Source organism: Dermacentor albipictus, unplaced genomic scaffold (assembly GCF_038994185.2).
Source record: "Dermacentor albipictus isolate Rhodes 1998 colony unplaced genomic scaffold, USDA_Dalb.pri_finalv2 scaffold_11, whole genome shotgun sequence".
Classification (NCBI taxonomy): domain Eukaryota; kingdom Metazoa; phylum Arthropoda; class Arachnida; order Ixodida; family Ixodidae; genus Dermacentor; species Dermacentor albipictus.
Window position 1 is genome coordinate 12,374,853 of NW_027225565.1, and position 16,495 is coordinate 12,391,347.

The window sequence follows — 16,495 nt, forward strand, 5'->3', positions numbered from 1 at the left end:
ACAATTTGAATAATTCAAGCCGTTTCTTGACCAATAGCTTAGACGTAGCCAATCTGTTCGCACCCGCTATTCGTACTTAAACGATGAGGACGAAAAGAACGTTCCGAGGCGCTGCTATTTCTATTCCTTAACACTTATATTGCCTACGCATGATCCTATTTTATTTCAAACGTATCAGCCGCTTATTGACCAATCCCCGTGGTGAGCATGTGCGATATTGAGGAAATGATCATCATCCTGGTCATCAGTGATTGAAGTCTGCCAAGTACGGAAACGGCGATGTCACGGACGTGATTCCTCTGCTCTCTGCCCGCATTCCATCACGGGTGCCGTTTAAGTTGTCAACTTGATCACGCCCCGCTGCCACCACGACTGAGCAGCTGTATGGATCCGGGACTTTCTATTCGTGCCTTGGGAGACGGAACACTTGTACCAGCAACCATTCGCCTCCGCCAGCGTGGACGCTGCCACTCGGCAGCAGGTCGCCGTTCAGCAGAACGCGAACAGAAGCCACAACTGCTGCAAGGTGTGCGTCTTGCTAGAACGCTATACAAACTTGGGGAGTAACATCGCCTCCCGTGTTGACTATCATTTGCATGTAGTGACGTTGTCATCGCCAACGAGCGACCTGAATGTAGACGTATGTGAACGCAGGCCGATGGCTGTGGCGTTTGGCAGCTTTTTGTTCTCCCTCGCACCGGCATGTCACTTGCCTAAGCCACTGAAGGACAGCCTCGTTGGCACCGTGCACGTGCAGGCGTCGGTACTGCACCCGCCTGCTCAAGGAGGAACATTTCGGTGCCTTGCGTAGTAAGCTGCACTCCAAATCGAGCCACAATGGAGTACTGGTGCTGCCGATGGGCAGCAACACGACACCAAACATTCTTCGCTACTGTGTGTTTTATTATTTATTATTAGTTTTATTAATATTAGTTTTATTATGGTGTATTTCTTTTATTTCATAGTTCCATAAATAGAAATTTTTCGGAGACATACAAAGTGATTTTCAGTGCCGATATTGTTTGGTAAACTCTGATCAGTTTTCTCTAAGGGTCCTTTTAGCTTCGCTTTCTGGCCGCCTCCACCTTTCAGGATGGAAGAAGAGCCAGCACATCCCGTGTTTCACTTATTACATTCTGAACGTGGGCTGCCTCGCGTGTGACGACTGAGAAGACACGCCAAGGTTAGCTGTCCCATGTGAGAATGACAACAGTCGGAAAAGCGCTGGAAGACGGGCATAATACTTCATTTGGGGCCGCGGGCTCCGATTAGGGTCTTTGCGAAAGAGTGTTAGAGTGGCCTAGGCACATAGAATGTACTAACCTATTGAAGCTGCCGCTAATCTGTAGAATGGACTGTAGACAGGATGTTTAAGATACTACTGCGCACAAACGAAACCAGTGCACTCAGCGAAGCGTTAGTTTTGTTCGCTGTCCGAGTGGTTTGACTTATCAGGGCAACCGTCTTTGCAGGCGGCACTGCATACCTGCGATGCCACTTGAGTTTTGAACTGCAGCACATTCGCGGTCCGTGGCAACGCACCAGATGCGCGTTACGCGCCATGAAAGCGCTGCTGGTCTGCTGGCGGCACACAAGCCTTCACAAAACGCTGTACACGTCTTTATTGAATGTGCGTTCGTGTTTGTGACCGTATGTTCTGCTTGTCTGTATTTGTGATCACTGTGTACATCGTAATTATTGTTAAGCACCTGGAGAAGCATACAAGCTGATAGGCCAGGCTATAATCTCCTGCATGTGGTCCTGCATGGGGTCCTGCATGTGCATGTGGTCCATACAATGATTATGTCTGGTGTTGTTGGTAATGCGTGCTGGAAAATTCTTTGGACCCCAACAGAAATGCGGCTACGGGAATAATTTCTGCCGGTAGAATAAAAGAGGCAGATTCTAAATATTGTAAGTGTGTAAAATTGTAATCTATCTCTTTGAAGCTGCTTATCTATATTCATGAGAAATAAATCGAGGAAGTAAGGTAGGGACAGCATAAAATAGCAACACAATTACAAGAAGAGCTTTCCCTTTCTCACAGAAGTAATCGGAGGTCGATTGGAAAACCTTTCAATTCCTGTAGCCCAAAACCGATATTAAAGGCGGAGCACAACAGTACTATACAAGATCAACGCAAGATTGCGAAGCTTTCGTCACAAGTCGTTTTTGTTGAATGGGAAACCATTGGGAAAATCAAAGTGATCAAAAGACTACAGCTCATTACAAAAGTATTATAATGCAGTAGCTATAAGATCTGGTCTGCGGAAGTAAAAAAAAAGGAAATCCCTCCCATGTGTGTGCTATTCTTAGCAACTGAGTCATACAGACGCCAAAGGAGCATCTGCGAGTTTTCTCATCACTAGGAGTATTAAGAGGTTTGTTTGATTGTGGATAAATTTGCTGGTGGATAAATGTTGAGCACCGGGGATTCTTCAGCGTGCACCCAATGCGCGGTGTACGGGCGTTCTAGCATTTTGTTCCCACCGAAAGCTGCGTATTGTTGTGCCATTACCACAAGCCCGGATTCCGAATCTGCAAGATGCAGAATTTATCCTGCGAGCGCCCTAATTCTCCCTTCACAAGTCAAGATGCTGAGCCGTCAGGCAGCGGTGCTCTGCGGAGAAGCATCGGCGAACAGCATGTTCAGACATGCACACAAGTGCCAGACAGCCCGGCGCCGCACCTCCTTTTGCCTGGAGGTCACCGCGCGCGCGAACTTTTGAACCGGGTGGCCAGCGCGGTCGCTGGTTGGACCTCTCAGACGACCGTCGAGTGCTGACTTTGTATTGGGCCGTTTGAGTGACAATGGTTCCTCGGGGATTATAAAAGCCGCGACGCGCCGCCTGAAAAACCGGATCCGCCGACCCACCGGGAGCACAGTGCCGCTCTCGACTGGGGTGAGATGTGTCACGCGTTTTCGCCGGGCGTCGCCGTGCGGGAACCGTCGCGTTTGCTGTGAGATCTCGGCCCCAGTGCCGACCCGTTCATGTCCTGTATAATGACCTGTATATAGTGTATAAAGTCCCCTTTGTTCTTCTCATCGACGCCTGGCTCGGAGTCTTCGCTACCAACGCTCTGTCACGAAACGGGTGACGAGCGCTACGGGACCACAAAGTCGTAATCGTGGTGCAGCGGTGCAAAGTCGTAACAGTATGTCTAACTGGCAGTGATATACGTAGTAGTTGGAAGGTTGAAGCATAGTGACCACCGCACTATGAAAAGAAGCACGTGCAGGTGAAATTCCCTTAACATGAAAGGCTCGGTGGCCTGGTAGCCATAGTTAGTGAACTAAGCAGAGATGATGTGATGCTTACGAATAACATGTGTTCAAAGGGGCCAAATTTGGGTCTTGTCCACTGCACTGCAAACAAAAACAGAATCTGAGACAATAATTATTTTTGTAGCTTTTATCGGAAATTTTCAAAAGCTAAAACCATATAACCAAGTGTTCTGCCTAGAAAAGCGCGCCTGTAGTCAGAAAGACGAAGCTTATATGATAGGCTAGTCTATAGAGAAGCTGAGTACATTTCTGCTACTCCTTGCTGTCACATGAAGAAGCTTCGGTCGCTTTCTCATGAGTTTTCAGCCGCTATAGAAAGAACTTCCATAAAGTTTGGTGGCTCTGGCGTGAACTACAATCAATCCAATCTTCCAGTCAGGTGTGCTTGAGACATCGGAATAATTATTCACGTTGATATAGAACTCATCTTTGCGTCAGGCCCGAAATTTCCATCTAAACCCCGTTTTTGCCGATGTATCGTCAGGAAAGCAAGGAACCCAAAACTAGAATCTGCTAAAGGGATCACCAGGTGAGGAGAGTTGGCTGGTCTGCGCTTTTTTTTATGTCTGCGCTTTTTGGAGACGATGGAAAACGAAAGCTTTCCTTCATCCGCTTCCGACTTCTTTTACGCGTCGAGGCGGTTCAGGCTCTGCGTGCTGAGAGCGGATAGGGACAGGTCAGCGCACTATGACGTTGCAACAGCAATTGACCTTTATTGCCGCATATACAAGGATGTTTTTTTTTTAAGGGTGGAGTGAAAGTTTCTCGCAAAACTGAAGTTGGATCACAGCCGTCTTAGGAGTTGCACGGTGAAACATTAGCTTATTGAGAAGAAAACAAGTCGCTTTTCTCAGAGTCCCTAGGAATTTAATACGATTAATTTTCCCATGCATATGGAGGTCAACGTGCATATTTCTGATACTTGTTTTAGGGGGAAGTCTGAGCGTCCTGACAAAGTTTATTGAGGTTCCTGCATCATTACTTAGCAGAAGATAATGCTTTAGTCGAGAATCACCACCTGTTACTTTATAAATAACTTCGCAATAAATGAAGAGACGATGCACTTGATATGGACATTACCCAACACTGCAGGGTTCTAAATGCTTTAAACTCCTAATGTTTAACGTGTCTAGCGATAAGCCGGAACCATGAAGTACCAAAATGTCGTAGCTTATTGCTCTTTGTGGTAAGTTTACATTTTTGCGGCCACACAACCTACACAAAAGTTAAACCGGAAAGCAAGGATTTTCGACGTGCGCCCTGTATAAAAATTGCAATGAAAGCAGGCACAAGCACCTCATTCTGAAAATCTGATGAGTTACGTTCGCATCAGCAGAAATTTTGCTGACATAAACTGCAAAGGTGTACAAATGAGACAGTGGAATGTAACTGGTTTATTGCGCAAAACAAGTCTGCTGGCAGGGATGTAGAAAAAGCATACGGTATTTGAGGCTTCAAGTTCCAATATCAGTGAAGTCCAAGCTGCAGAATGGCGGAATGTTTGAGCTGTGGCGCAGAAAATTACCGTCAAGTTATAAATGCTGTCCATAAAATCAATTGTGCTGCACCCCCGCGTTTACTTCGTCACATTTTCTCTTAATTTGGACACTTCAAGAAAATTGTACCAGAAAAATATACCATACCAATATATCCCACGTGACGTTATGATCCGATGCTCAAAGCGTCGCACCTTTTGGGTTCATCCCACTGTGGGTCATCGAAGAAGAGGTAAACCAAATGCAAAAGATACTGAAGTTCAAGTTCTTACGTTGGTGAAATAAGCTGCAATATGGAAAATTTTCCCCTGTTGCAAAAAAGTCCCACAGGCGATACCCATGGGCACGAAAGGCAGCACGCTTCGTTGAGAAAATACAGACACTTCATACTACAAAAGTACAATGACCTCTTGGTTGATAAATAACTTATGCTGAACCCTTGGTTAACCTACTGTGAGGGAGTTGGTTTGAAAGCGTTGCGCTTTGGGCGAGTTGGTTGTACATGGTTCTTATTAGACTTTTGCGCGCACAAAGACAGGACGTCGAACGAAGAAGGGAGACACAACATGCCCATGTTGTGTGTCCCTTCCTCGTTCGACGTCCTGTCTTTGTGCGCGCAAAAGTCTAATAAGAGTTGGTTTATTTCCTTTCGATGCAGTGAAGTTGTGATTTCTGACAGGACGAACAAAATGACAAGTTCCCATGAGGTGACAAACTTTTCAGTTCCTTTATCGTGATTCCGGCCAACCCAATCACACATATTCAAGTGTATACGACTGCATTGGCGAACTTCGTTTCTGTGAATGGGAACATAACTATATGGACTGCCCCGAACGCCGCCATTATGAACGGTGATCAAGCGTGCTCCGGCGGTGGCTATGTTTGGCGCGGCGGCGCAGCCCGTACCTTTCAAGCTATCTGCGAAAGCGGCAGAGTGCGGCATGTGCTGGGAGCTCCGTAGTAGTAGTAGTGATTTTGAAAAAGAAATAAAGAGAAAAGTGCAATGCCGTAACTGTCTCTCAAGGGAGGGCACCTCAACAGCACTGCACAGGGTAAGGGGAGTGGGGAGAAAAAGATTAGAGAGAGAATGAAGGAGAGCAGTAAAAAAAAAAAACAAGAAGGATAAAGAAGAAGCAATGCAAGGCTTACAGCCGCGCTCTCAGCTGTGTTTCGCAGCAAAAGTCAAGGAGGGCAGGAAGCACTCTTTGGACGATAGAGGCGTGCGCTGCGGGAAAGAGAAGAGCCGCCTCCGTGTCGCAAGGCAGTCCCACGCGACGATACTAAAGCCCCTCAATCTCCCAAAGTAGCGCCATTCACTTCTCTCCTCCTCCGCTCGGCGCGGCCTCGACGGTGGCGCCGCCGGCAGTGGGCCTGCCGTAGCAGACGACGGCTAACACGCTACGGGAGGAAATCCGCGGAAAAGTTCGTTCGAGTCCTGCGGAGCAGTTTTTTCAAACTAGATCTTGCTTTGTCAGTCGGTAACTGGCCTTAAGAATGTCGTGTCGGATTTGCGGAAGAAATAGAGAAAAGCACCATTATTCAAGGCGTATTTAAGGCGTAAAGCGCGCGCACGTTGAAAGTTCGTGTTGCTGAAACACGACACAAGCACGCGGTGTGCTCAGACACGCGAGTAATTACCAGAGTTTCAGGTTTTGACAGCGCGAAAGTATGTGCACGTGGTTTCGTAGGTTAATTTACGTACCTGCAGGATGCTTTTGTTCGGCCGGCGCGTGAGAGATTCCGACTGTCTGCGGTCAGCAATGCCTGGCAGCAGGGCCGTTTCTGTTCCGCGCCTTTTACAGATGTACGTAGCTCATGCACAGGCTGTGGTGGCCATGAGCAACGTTTTCACACATAGGCGGTATAGATAATTTTAACAACTTACCAGCATATGAAATCGTTATTTATTTATTACAGTGCAAATGGTTAGAATTTGATAGAAAAGAAAGAAGGAACTTGATGGGACAACTGGAAAGAGGTTCAGAAAATAATTATCCCCCTCCCTCATTGGCACCAGCAACACTTTTGTTGAAGTGCTAATTTTATCTCTGTATACTACGTGCGTCTGTATTCTTTTGCGTTGTAAGTTTTCACAAGGAAGCAGTGTTGCGTTAACTGGAACAGTCAAGGCACACAAGACAGAAGAAAAGTTGATTCTTGGGTTTTACATCCCAACACCACGATCTCATAAGGCACGCCATAATGGGGGCTCTGGATTAATTTTTTTTTGCAGCTGGGGTTCTTTAACGCACCCCCAATGCACTGGACACGGGCCCGTTTTGACACGGGCGTCGAAAGAAGAGGTTGGAGGAGCCGTGTCACTTAACAAAGCCGCGCGTTCTTTGCCACTTGCTCGAAGTCAGCCCGCCCGATCTTGTGAATCCACACTTTTCTTCGTTTTGCGTTGCGCCCGGCGGATGATAAAACAAAAAGCTTTTTGCCGTCACTGGGTCTGTTGTGGCAACCGTAGGCGCAGCAGCACGGCATCGCAATTAAGCACTCGGCCCTAACACATTGTATAAAACTACCGCGCTCCTTCAAACCGCCTGCCGTACTTCGTCGCGGAGGCCCAAAAATGGGGGTCGCAGGCCCAAGATTGGGGGTCGCAGCGCGCTGGAAAGAAAAGATATACAAAAGCGCGGCGCCTGCTCTGCGCCGGAAAGAAAAAAATATACAAAAGCGCGGGGCCCGCTTTCACGTGACACAGATTGGCCAATGGGGGAGCGGAGGAGGCTGGGGCGACAGGAGGAGTGGAAAAGGAAGCGCCTGGGTGAGCGGGGTGGCGGAAAGCTCTAAGAATGGCGCTTCTTTTGGAAAATTGAGGGGCTTTAGACGATACGACGCACAAAGCGCAGTGCGCTCAACATCGAAGGATGGGCACCCTAGCAGGAGGTGCTCGAGAGTCTCTTCTTCGCCGCATTCCGCACATGCGGGGCTGCCAGTTCCGTGCAGTCTGTGCAAACGGGAGGCCGTGCTGTAGCAGCCGACGCGTAGCGGCAGGAGGAAAGAGCGGTCCCAGCGGGAGAGGCGGCGCGGGGGAGGAGGCGAAGGGGCATCCCCGCAGCAACACGTGCGTCAGGATGATGCGCGCGGAGGGTGCGCAGTATGGTCGCCTTGGCAACGTCGAAGCGAGTGACAGAGTCGGCGAGGGGGAAGCGAGTCGCGAGAGCTTCCTTCGCACGAGAGCTCCGTGAGCGCTGTGTCATAGAGAAAGACGGGGCTTGCCGCGCCCGGCTTATTGACGCAGTAAGCGAAAACCGGCTCGGCCGTGTGACGCAATTGCGCGTGTAGTACATGCGTGTACTACGTCGTAGCGCCTAAGACAGACAAGTTTTCCCACATTCTGTGGCCCCCAACATTATTGTAACTAAAGTCGTTATATTTGGGGTAGTTTAGAAGCACGGTTGCCGCGCCCGGCTTATTGACGCAGTTAGCGAAAAGCAGCTCGGCGGTGTGCCGCAGTTAGTTTCGCGTGTACTGAATCTTACTGGTAGAAGTTCGTGACGCATTCTCTGACCCGAAAAAGTATTGTAAATTATTTGGTAACTTTTGGGGATACCTTGAGGCTTGCTCGCCGCGCCTGGGGTTGTGAAGCTGTTAGCAAAAAAGCAAGCCGGCCATAGTGCGTGTACTGAATTTTAGTGGGACAAGTTTGTGACGCATTTTATAGCCCTGCAACAACATATATCATATTTCGGTACTCACGCTTCTCGAAAACGTGACGAGCGATTGCCGAGAGTGATAACACGGGAGTGTTGCATGCGCCGGCAGGACGCGTAAAAGATAACACGGAGGAGCTCAAGAACATGACATTTATGTATTCTGAGTGATTGAAAACAGGCTTTGCACCCACGAGTCTCACTTGAGTGCGATTAGAAGGCATTCTGCGAGCGTGTAACATGGTCTGGCTGAGCCTGTGTTGTAGCCACCTTTGTGTACTTGGCATACAATCGTGTCGACTGAGGCCAAGTTGTTTTGGAAACGCGCAGTCACCCGTGTATTTGTGCAGTTAAAGCGCAGGAAATAATGCCCGGAAAAGGAGGGGTGCTTGAAAGGCGGATGTTCAGATTTTATGGCATTGTTTGGGAGGAGTCTTTGCTGCGAAATGTACCTAAAAGTGAATTTATCTGTAATGCCGCTCATTCACCACGTACGCACGTTTCGCCTCTACACGCAATACTCCTGTTAGGTCAATATACCGAAATTATACATGCTTGTAATTTACTTTCTTTCAGCTGATGGAATCCGGTGGAGCATCGTACGGCAACGACTGCTGCTTACTTGGTGCCACAACTTTGGATGAATGCAGAAGCCTGGAACGAGCATTTATATAGAGCAAAATAAACATTTCATCATTTCAGAAGACGTCTTTCGTTCTCTTTATGAAATTGCAGCCGACAGATTCGGCGCAGTCTTGTAAAGGCCAATCGCAATCATTTCTACTTAATAATGAAACGATTCCACGCCAAGGCCACGCGGGGTTCAGCAGAAGCGAAAAAAAAAATGAATGCCGCGCCTAGCAGCGGAGCTGGCGCGGCGTGTACCAACTGGTGTTCAAAACGCGCGTGCCCAAAACCGAAACCGGAAAAAGTCAACAACATCCGCTTGGTGCGCTACAGTCAATTCGGCCGCTGGGTTCTATGGGAGTGTCCGCTCTTGTTGAAAATTCATTCTCTATGGCTGTGTTCTCGCCGATTCGTTGGCGTTGAAGAGAGAGGCAGCACGTAAGTCAATTCGCTCGTTGCGGCGGGCGGTATGTTGAAAGCGATCGTCTTACGGGAGGGACGGAGAGACGGTTTTCCCGTTGAGTAAGGATAGAAATGCGTACGCATTTAAAGCCATCAGATTTCAGTGTGCCCTTAATATCTACGAATTCGTAAGCGCCATTGAAGACGAGCTGTTGCCTAGAGGACGTGTTCGAATAGGTCTCCTTTTGCAGCTACGCAGTGCTGAGTCAGCTTTACCACATCTTCAGTGGCTTTCTTGATGGCCGACGCCAGCATTCTAAGGCAGACATCCGTTATCCTTGCCTTGAGCTCTCCTGACGTCCGTCTCAATTTTTAACATAACCCCGAAGAAAGAAATCGAGTGGAGTGAGGTCAGGTGACCTAGCCGGCCAATTTACAGGCCTGTGCCTTCCAATCTATTGCGCATGAAAAGTCGCATTCAGCCAGTTTCGTGCTTGCCTGCTGCTGTGTGCTGGTGCCCCACTTTGCTGATACCACAGAAGTGGAAGACGTGACAGCTGGACTTCGCTGAGAAACTCATCCACCACTCCTTGACGGATTTCGTCCACATAACGCTGTCCAGTCAGTTTGTGAGCGAAGAAGCCGGGACCAACTACAGCAGCGGCGTAAATTCCGTACCACACATTGAGCAACCACTATAGTACTGGTGCCGAGTCTGCTTTACCCAGAGTGGATTGAAGTCATTCCGCTAGCCTGCATTATGCAAATTTATCCAGCCGTTTCCACGAAAATTGCCTTCATCTGTGTACATGATGTTGCTCAAAAAAGTCCGGTGACTCATCAGGCTTTTGTGAGGACCCAGTTAAATAAATCTAGATGATTTTGCAGCTCCTTATCTTCCGAGCATTGATGCTGGCTTAGGTGCTACGAGTGAAAGACCGAGTGATTTAGAATCCTCCAAACTGATGACTTGGGAATTGGTACCTGGGCGGCCACGTTCCGCACGCTAGCGTGAGGGTTTGAGGCCATGAATACTACAACATCTGTGCGTAGGCTAGGACTCAATGATGGAGTCCTCCGCCGCTGTTTCTGGAAGCTGCCGGTTTGTCTCAGGTTTTCATAATTTCTTACAATAGTTGTTGGGTTTCGTCTACCGCAACACTTCCATTACTGATATATATTTGCAGCCAGGCACGTATCCAGTATATTTTTTCGGGGAAGGGCGCCCAACCCAAGGTAATTCTTATGCAATAGAGGGGAGATGTACCTTTACTAGTACAACTGTGAATAATTTCCCACCATTCGCCATAAAGACGCGCAAACCCACAAAAGAGAAATGAAATAAGGTATATCTCACAGGTATGCCTGTCAGATACACCTCTCCTGTATACTTGACAAACAAGAAACCACATCAAATGGACTCGCGCAGGAAGATAACGACCAAGAACAAGTGAACCAGCGAAAGTATAAAATGAAGATTTCTACTAGCGTTTTTTGAATTAGCTCTGGAATCATTATAGAGGAATATATATTAACGGAACAATCACAGTTCTTTTGGTTCTTGTGTTTACTGATCTACCAAGTTCATTGCGAACACCGACTCGTATTGTTATTGAGGCATACATCCTTCATGTGCATTCACACGCCATTGATAAAAGACTCTGCCGAAGGGATGACTGAAGTCTGCAGGTTTTTTGCAGGGTCAAAAAAATCACGCAATACAATTTCAAGTGTGATGAACATCATCAACTTATTTATTCTCCAGGCAAAATTTATAAATACCTTAAGAAAAAATGTTTAATTGGCTACCTCCATCTCTTTCAAAAATATAATAAATTTTGTCCTGTGTGTATATTTAAAAATATTGTATATGTGCATGGTATTTACAGTGGAAATTTAAAACAATGCTGAAGTGAGAAAATACGGATGAGGTAGGCGCTGCTAGCACTTGTAATGCGCTTGTCCTCCTATTGTCGGGATTTTCAGAAAGAAAGGGAAAGTATGAATTAAAAGCCGTGCACAACCGCGCCAACAATAATGCAGTACGTAAACTATTAGCCACAGCGAAATCTTAGGTGAAAAGCTAGAGCCAAGTCAAAAGAAACATCAAATGATTTGGGTTCCATAACTCTGGCAATGGCATTTTTTAGGTGCTCTTTGGCGTCTCCGGGGAGGGGGAGGGCTCTGCCCCTCCGGAAAACGCCAGAGGGGACTCGGGCCCCGGAGCCTCCCCCTCCCGTAAACGGCGCCTATGCGTCCAATTATTTGTCTTTTCACACAGCCAAGCTGACTGCGCGTCGCTAATGTCTCTGGAACATGGGCTCGCCGAAAAACGCGAAATCGAAGGAGTTATGTGCAGCGCCAGCCTGAGCATGTGAAACGTAAGCGCGCAGCGGACCGTAAGCAAAACTCGGCGGAGCTCCGCCCGATGGCAGCTCATGCACAGTCGAGCCGGCCGAACCGTGTATTCCGCGCTCGTTCAAATCACGTGCGCGTGCTTTCCGAAACAAACTCGATGCATCAAACCAGGCGTGTGTGGCGAAAGTGTGAAACGCCTCACCTCTGCCATCGGTGGCCCTTCTGACTCGTACTTTGGGCGTAGCTATCGACCAAATGTTAGCGTGACGTCTCTGGTGCCAGAAATGTGTGACCCCGCGATACCAGAAGTTAGCGGCATGTTTGGTGTAATCCTAAATTGAAAAAAGAAAGCCGCGTAACCACGATGAAGCGTAATTTCGCTTATGAAGCTAGGCCTCAATCATTATAGACGGTTTTCTTTTTTAATTATGGTTTTCAAGTAGCCTATAGAGTGAGTTCTGTCTCACTCTAGCTCAAGGCTCTGTCTCTTCGAGTTTTTTTCGACTTCAGGGGGGAGGGTATTGGGAAGAGAGGACCACAATTTAGCCTGTCGCTACAAATAGGCATGTTTTAGAGATTATTTTGAAAAGAAGAACGGAATATATGTTGAGTATCATCAAACATTCGTAACTTCTATCCCGCGAAGCTAAGATGTGTTTGTTGACGTTATTTGGCAAGCGAGAGAATGAAATCTATCTAATAATTATTTATGTAATGGTCTGTCCAGTCGTATTACACGTGTAGTTGTCTTGAGTTTACATCGTCTTTATGTGTTTGAAATAAGGTCCCCTTAAGTGTGATTGCTATATTGACCTGGCATGCGCTCTAGCACATTAACGTTCGCGCAATGCTTATTTTAAGGGCTCATTATCGCTTTGGCAGCAGATAAGTAGAGAGATTTCTGTGGACACCATAAATGCGAAAAATCTCTTTTTTTATTTAAAGAATAGATAAGGTACATTGCAGGCAACAACCCGCTGCCGAGATAACAGGCCAGAACACATGCTTTTAGAGTAAGGAAGATTGTGCTTAAATATATATGAAACGTTGTTAAGGCTTCAAAAATACGCCTTTAGTTACGATGCACGCAACCGCAATTAGCAAACAATTATAGAGAAAGCGCTTCATTTGCTCTAATTAGAGGAATGGAATGGCTCAGCTCACCGATCCCACTGAGTGCGGATTGTCCAACTCTCACCATTCCGACAAGCAAGAAAATGAGTGAAATTACGGAGGTTTCCACCCTACAGAATGGAGTGGGAATGGAATGGAGGGCCCTGCTCCAATCAACTTTGCAGCCACGACGGGTCAACCACTTCCGAGAACAGCATGCAAGATTTTCGAACGCCACAAGTAAAGCTTCACTTCAAACGTCACGGGAGAAATGACATGCACAAACGGATGACTTACGCTGCCCTTGTGCTTCTTTCTCCTTTGTCGTCACTGACCCGGTTTTCTGGCCCCGTCGACCTTGGCTCCCCTGGGACGGGGCCCGAGGTGGCCGAAGGATCCAGAGGGAGACGGGGAACACGCAGCGTCCACCTTCCTCCGCGGTGGCCTTATCGTCGCCCTCCCAGCCGCTAGCGCTGCCGACGAGACTTCTTCACTTCCTTTCGCCATCCATGCGCACACAGAGACATCAGAAGGTTAGAAAAAAAAGAAAAGAAAAAAGAAAGGCGGGGAGAAAATTGGTTACGAGAAATGTTCGCCGAAAAGGGCCCCGTAACTATCTAGTTTGCACACACCGTAGAGCTTTAAACAGCAGAATAAAACGCCTTATGACCGATCGCATTTTTGTGTCATTAAGTTGTGTCACATCTCGACTAATGAGATACGCTGTCACTTAACTGAACCAGCAGAGAACAGCACGTAGATTCCTGACTGGCTGAAAGAATTAATGATATACGGTCTGCGAGAGACGCCGCCCTGGAAGGCTCGAGATTCTTTGACGTTCACCATTGCAATGCGTTGCACCCGCGGTCGAGAAACGACTCTACGACCTCGCGCACAGGAGCAAAAGCTGCAAAGAAATCCCTAGGGTTCCACTGGTGATGAGGAGCGAAGAGCCTGCGTTGTTTCTTTTTTTATTATATTTTTATTTTCTAGCATCGTGCTGCATTCAGATGGATACCAGCTCTCCCTTTCGACAGTCGTCGAGGATGCCGGGTTAGTTCGGACTAAAAATCGAGCCAGCGGTTCCACGTGGTCATGCATTAGCAGCGGGACTGTACGTATTATTCACCTGTTTGGTTCGCACAAAACAGCACACACAAGTGTTTGGTCGCACAAACACTAGTGCGAACACCATGAGTGCACTACGAGAGAGTGTGTGCAGTGCGTTATGTGAACCTCCGGATAATATATATATATATATATATATATATATATATATATATATATATATATATATATATATATATATATATATATATATATATATATATATATTTGCGGGTTTATAAGGTAGTCTCTACTTTTCCGAGTTACTGAACATCGAAAATTCGCTGGCAGTGTTTTCAGTCACAGGCGAGGTAAAAGCCGCTTACGGAACAGTGCTGACTATCAGTAAACCGATACTTATAATTGGACATAGCCTATACTTACCTAAACTCCGCAGTCATCACCGTCATCATCTTATTAATGTTAACTGCAGGACCAAGGCCTCTCTCATCGATCTTCAATTAGCCCTGTCTGAAGTATGAAGCGAGCGAGATAGCAGCTCGATAAGGATACCGGCTTCATGCACGGCCGATGGTGAGGCACAGACAGTGTCGTCATTGACGGCCGTCGGCTAAACGCGTGACATTCGCGCTGTTCGGCAGTTTTTGTTTTCGGGGTGAATTTTCCCGGAATTTCAGAACGCTGTAGAAATTGGGCAGCGCCAACATTTTTGGATATCAGGAAACGTTTATGAACATTCTCTGACAAGTGGCTTCAAATCTTGCGTTAGGACCAATCGTGGCTCTTTCGGATAAAAAGTTAATATAATGTGCATAATTACTTGTCTAATTACGATTTTCAGTGATTTTAATATGTACTACTTTACGGTAAAAGCAACCCTGAAAAAAATTGTTTCGTTATCGCATCTTCCCTATTTTTATGTAATTGGGAACGCATTTCTAAAACGCCCTGTTATAGGGCACCATGTGATCATATTTAGTTATTTACGGCTAGTTATAAAGCGTAAGTTTATTCCATAGTTTTTTTATTGCAATGGCCCGACCGTATTCCACTTTCTTTTGCGGAAGCAAATAAATGTGTCGATGGCGGCGTACTTTTCATGAAAATATTTTTCTGTCTTCGTTTTCGAAGAGAATGGCAGTGAAAAATAAGGAACTCTATATAGCACGACCATGGCTAACTACAGCGTCGCAACGTCACAACCAGTTGCCCTCTGGAATGTCGTTGTCTAACTGGCAACACGGATCCTGACAATGGCTTCAAGAAATTGTCAGTTATTGTTGCGGGCTACTCTTGGGGCAACCGAACTTTTCCTGGACCCTCTCTCGGCGGTTGTCTTTAGAAAAATTAACGCTCGCCCACCGTGAGGGAAGTAGATAGCCAGCTGTCTTGACAAGGCTTGCGGTTTACCTGAATGACTTATCAAGAGGGCGGCGGGCTTTGGATCGTGACGGACGGAAGTCACGCAAGGTTACATGACTTGCAATGTACGAGACGTGCACCGACGCTCAAGGCGATCATCATTTTTCCGAATTCAAGCTTTCAATGTGCTTCCGGTCTCCGTACTTGGCAGCGCGCTGCATGCCATTTCTCGTCTGCGTCGGAGTCACAGTCGCTCTATATATTGGTGACGACAACGGGGTGTTTGTTCCACGTACACCGTATCATAATCATAATAAAGGTGGGTGGGATAAACCTGCATCGTGATCGCATGACGGGATTTTTTTTTTTGCCGTGGAAGTTATTTATTATATAGCATGGATTGTAACTATGGTGCACTTAGTGCACCATTGTTGCAGTCAGCACTTAGTGGTCCCTCAGCCTCGCTACACTAGAGACTATGGGATGTATACCGTCGACTTGAGAAATTGTACGTCACTGTGCAGCCACGACCGAAGCGGACTCAGCTTGTCTTGTAGCAGCGGCACTCTCATTCTATTGGCACTGTCCTACTTTCAAAGAGTGAAAACCTTACAAAATATAAGAAGGGTGTATATGTAGCCTCACAGCAGCCAGTGTGCCAGCCACCGCGGAGCACCGCAAGAAGTTCGTAACACCGGCGCAGCTATAGAGCTCGGTTGCGCGCGACGATGGGGTGCCCTTTTGTTGGTGGCACAGGTGGGTCCAATCGCTTACCTTAGTCGCGCCGTGAAAGGCTTACGGGATCGGAACCGCGCGGTTCGTCGTGGGGAGCTTCGGCTGGAGGCGGCCTGTTCGCGGGCCGCTGCGCCGCACGAGCCGTGACGTCTGCGGCCTTCTGCTTCGTCGGGTCCTCGTGTGGCTCGACAGAGGCCGGCGCCTCGCGCGGCGTGCCCGTCTCCGTCACACCGGGGAAGTCGTCCACGACATTCGCGTGGCGCTGGGGCGCCTCGACCGAGGCGAGCGCTTTCGGCTGGTCGCTTTTGCTGCTCAGGGAGGAGATGCCTGTGGACGACTTGGCCGATTTGCGAGCCTTGCCGCTTGTAGCCGACCTCAGATCAGGTGCC

At 47.6% G+C, this 16,495-nt stretch overlaps 1 protein-coding gene across 1 annotated transcript in view; it reads right to left on the minus strand.

Moving 5' to 3' along the window:
- LOC139051327 (uncharacterized) overlaps positions 1 to 16,495 on the minus strand; it is a 43,352-nt gene extending 26,857 nt beyond the window's left edge. Inside the window, exons 1-2 of the mRNA XM_070528338.1 lie at positions 16,146 to 16,495; positions 13,239 to 13,438 (exon numbers count right to left, since the gene is read on the minus strand). The gene's annotated coding sequence lies outside the window, so the exon portion shown is untranslated. The remainder of the gene's footprint in view (positions 1 to 13,238; positions 13,439 to 16,145) is intronic.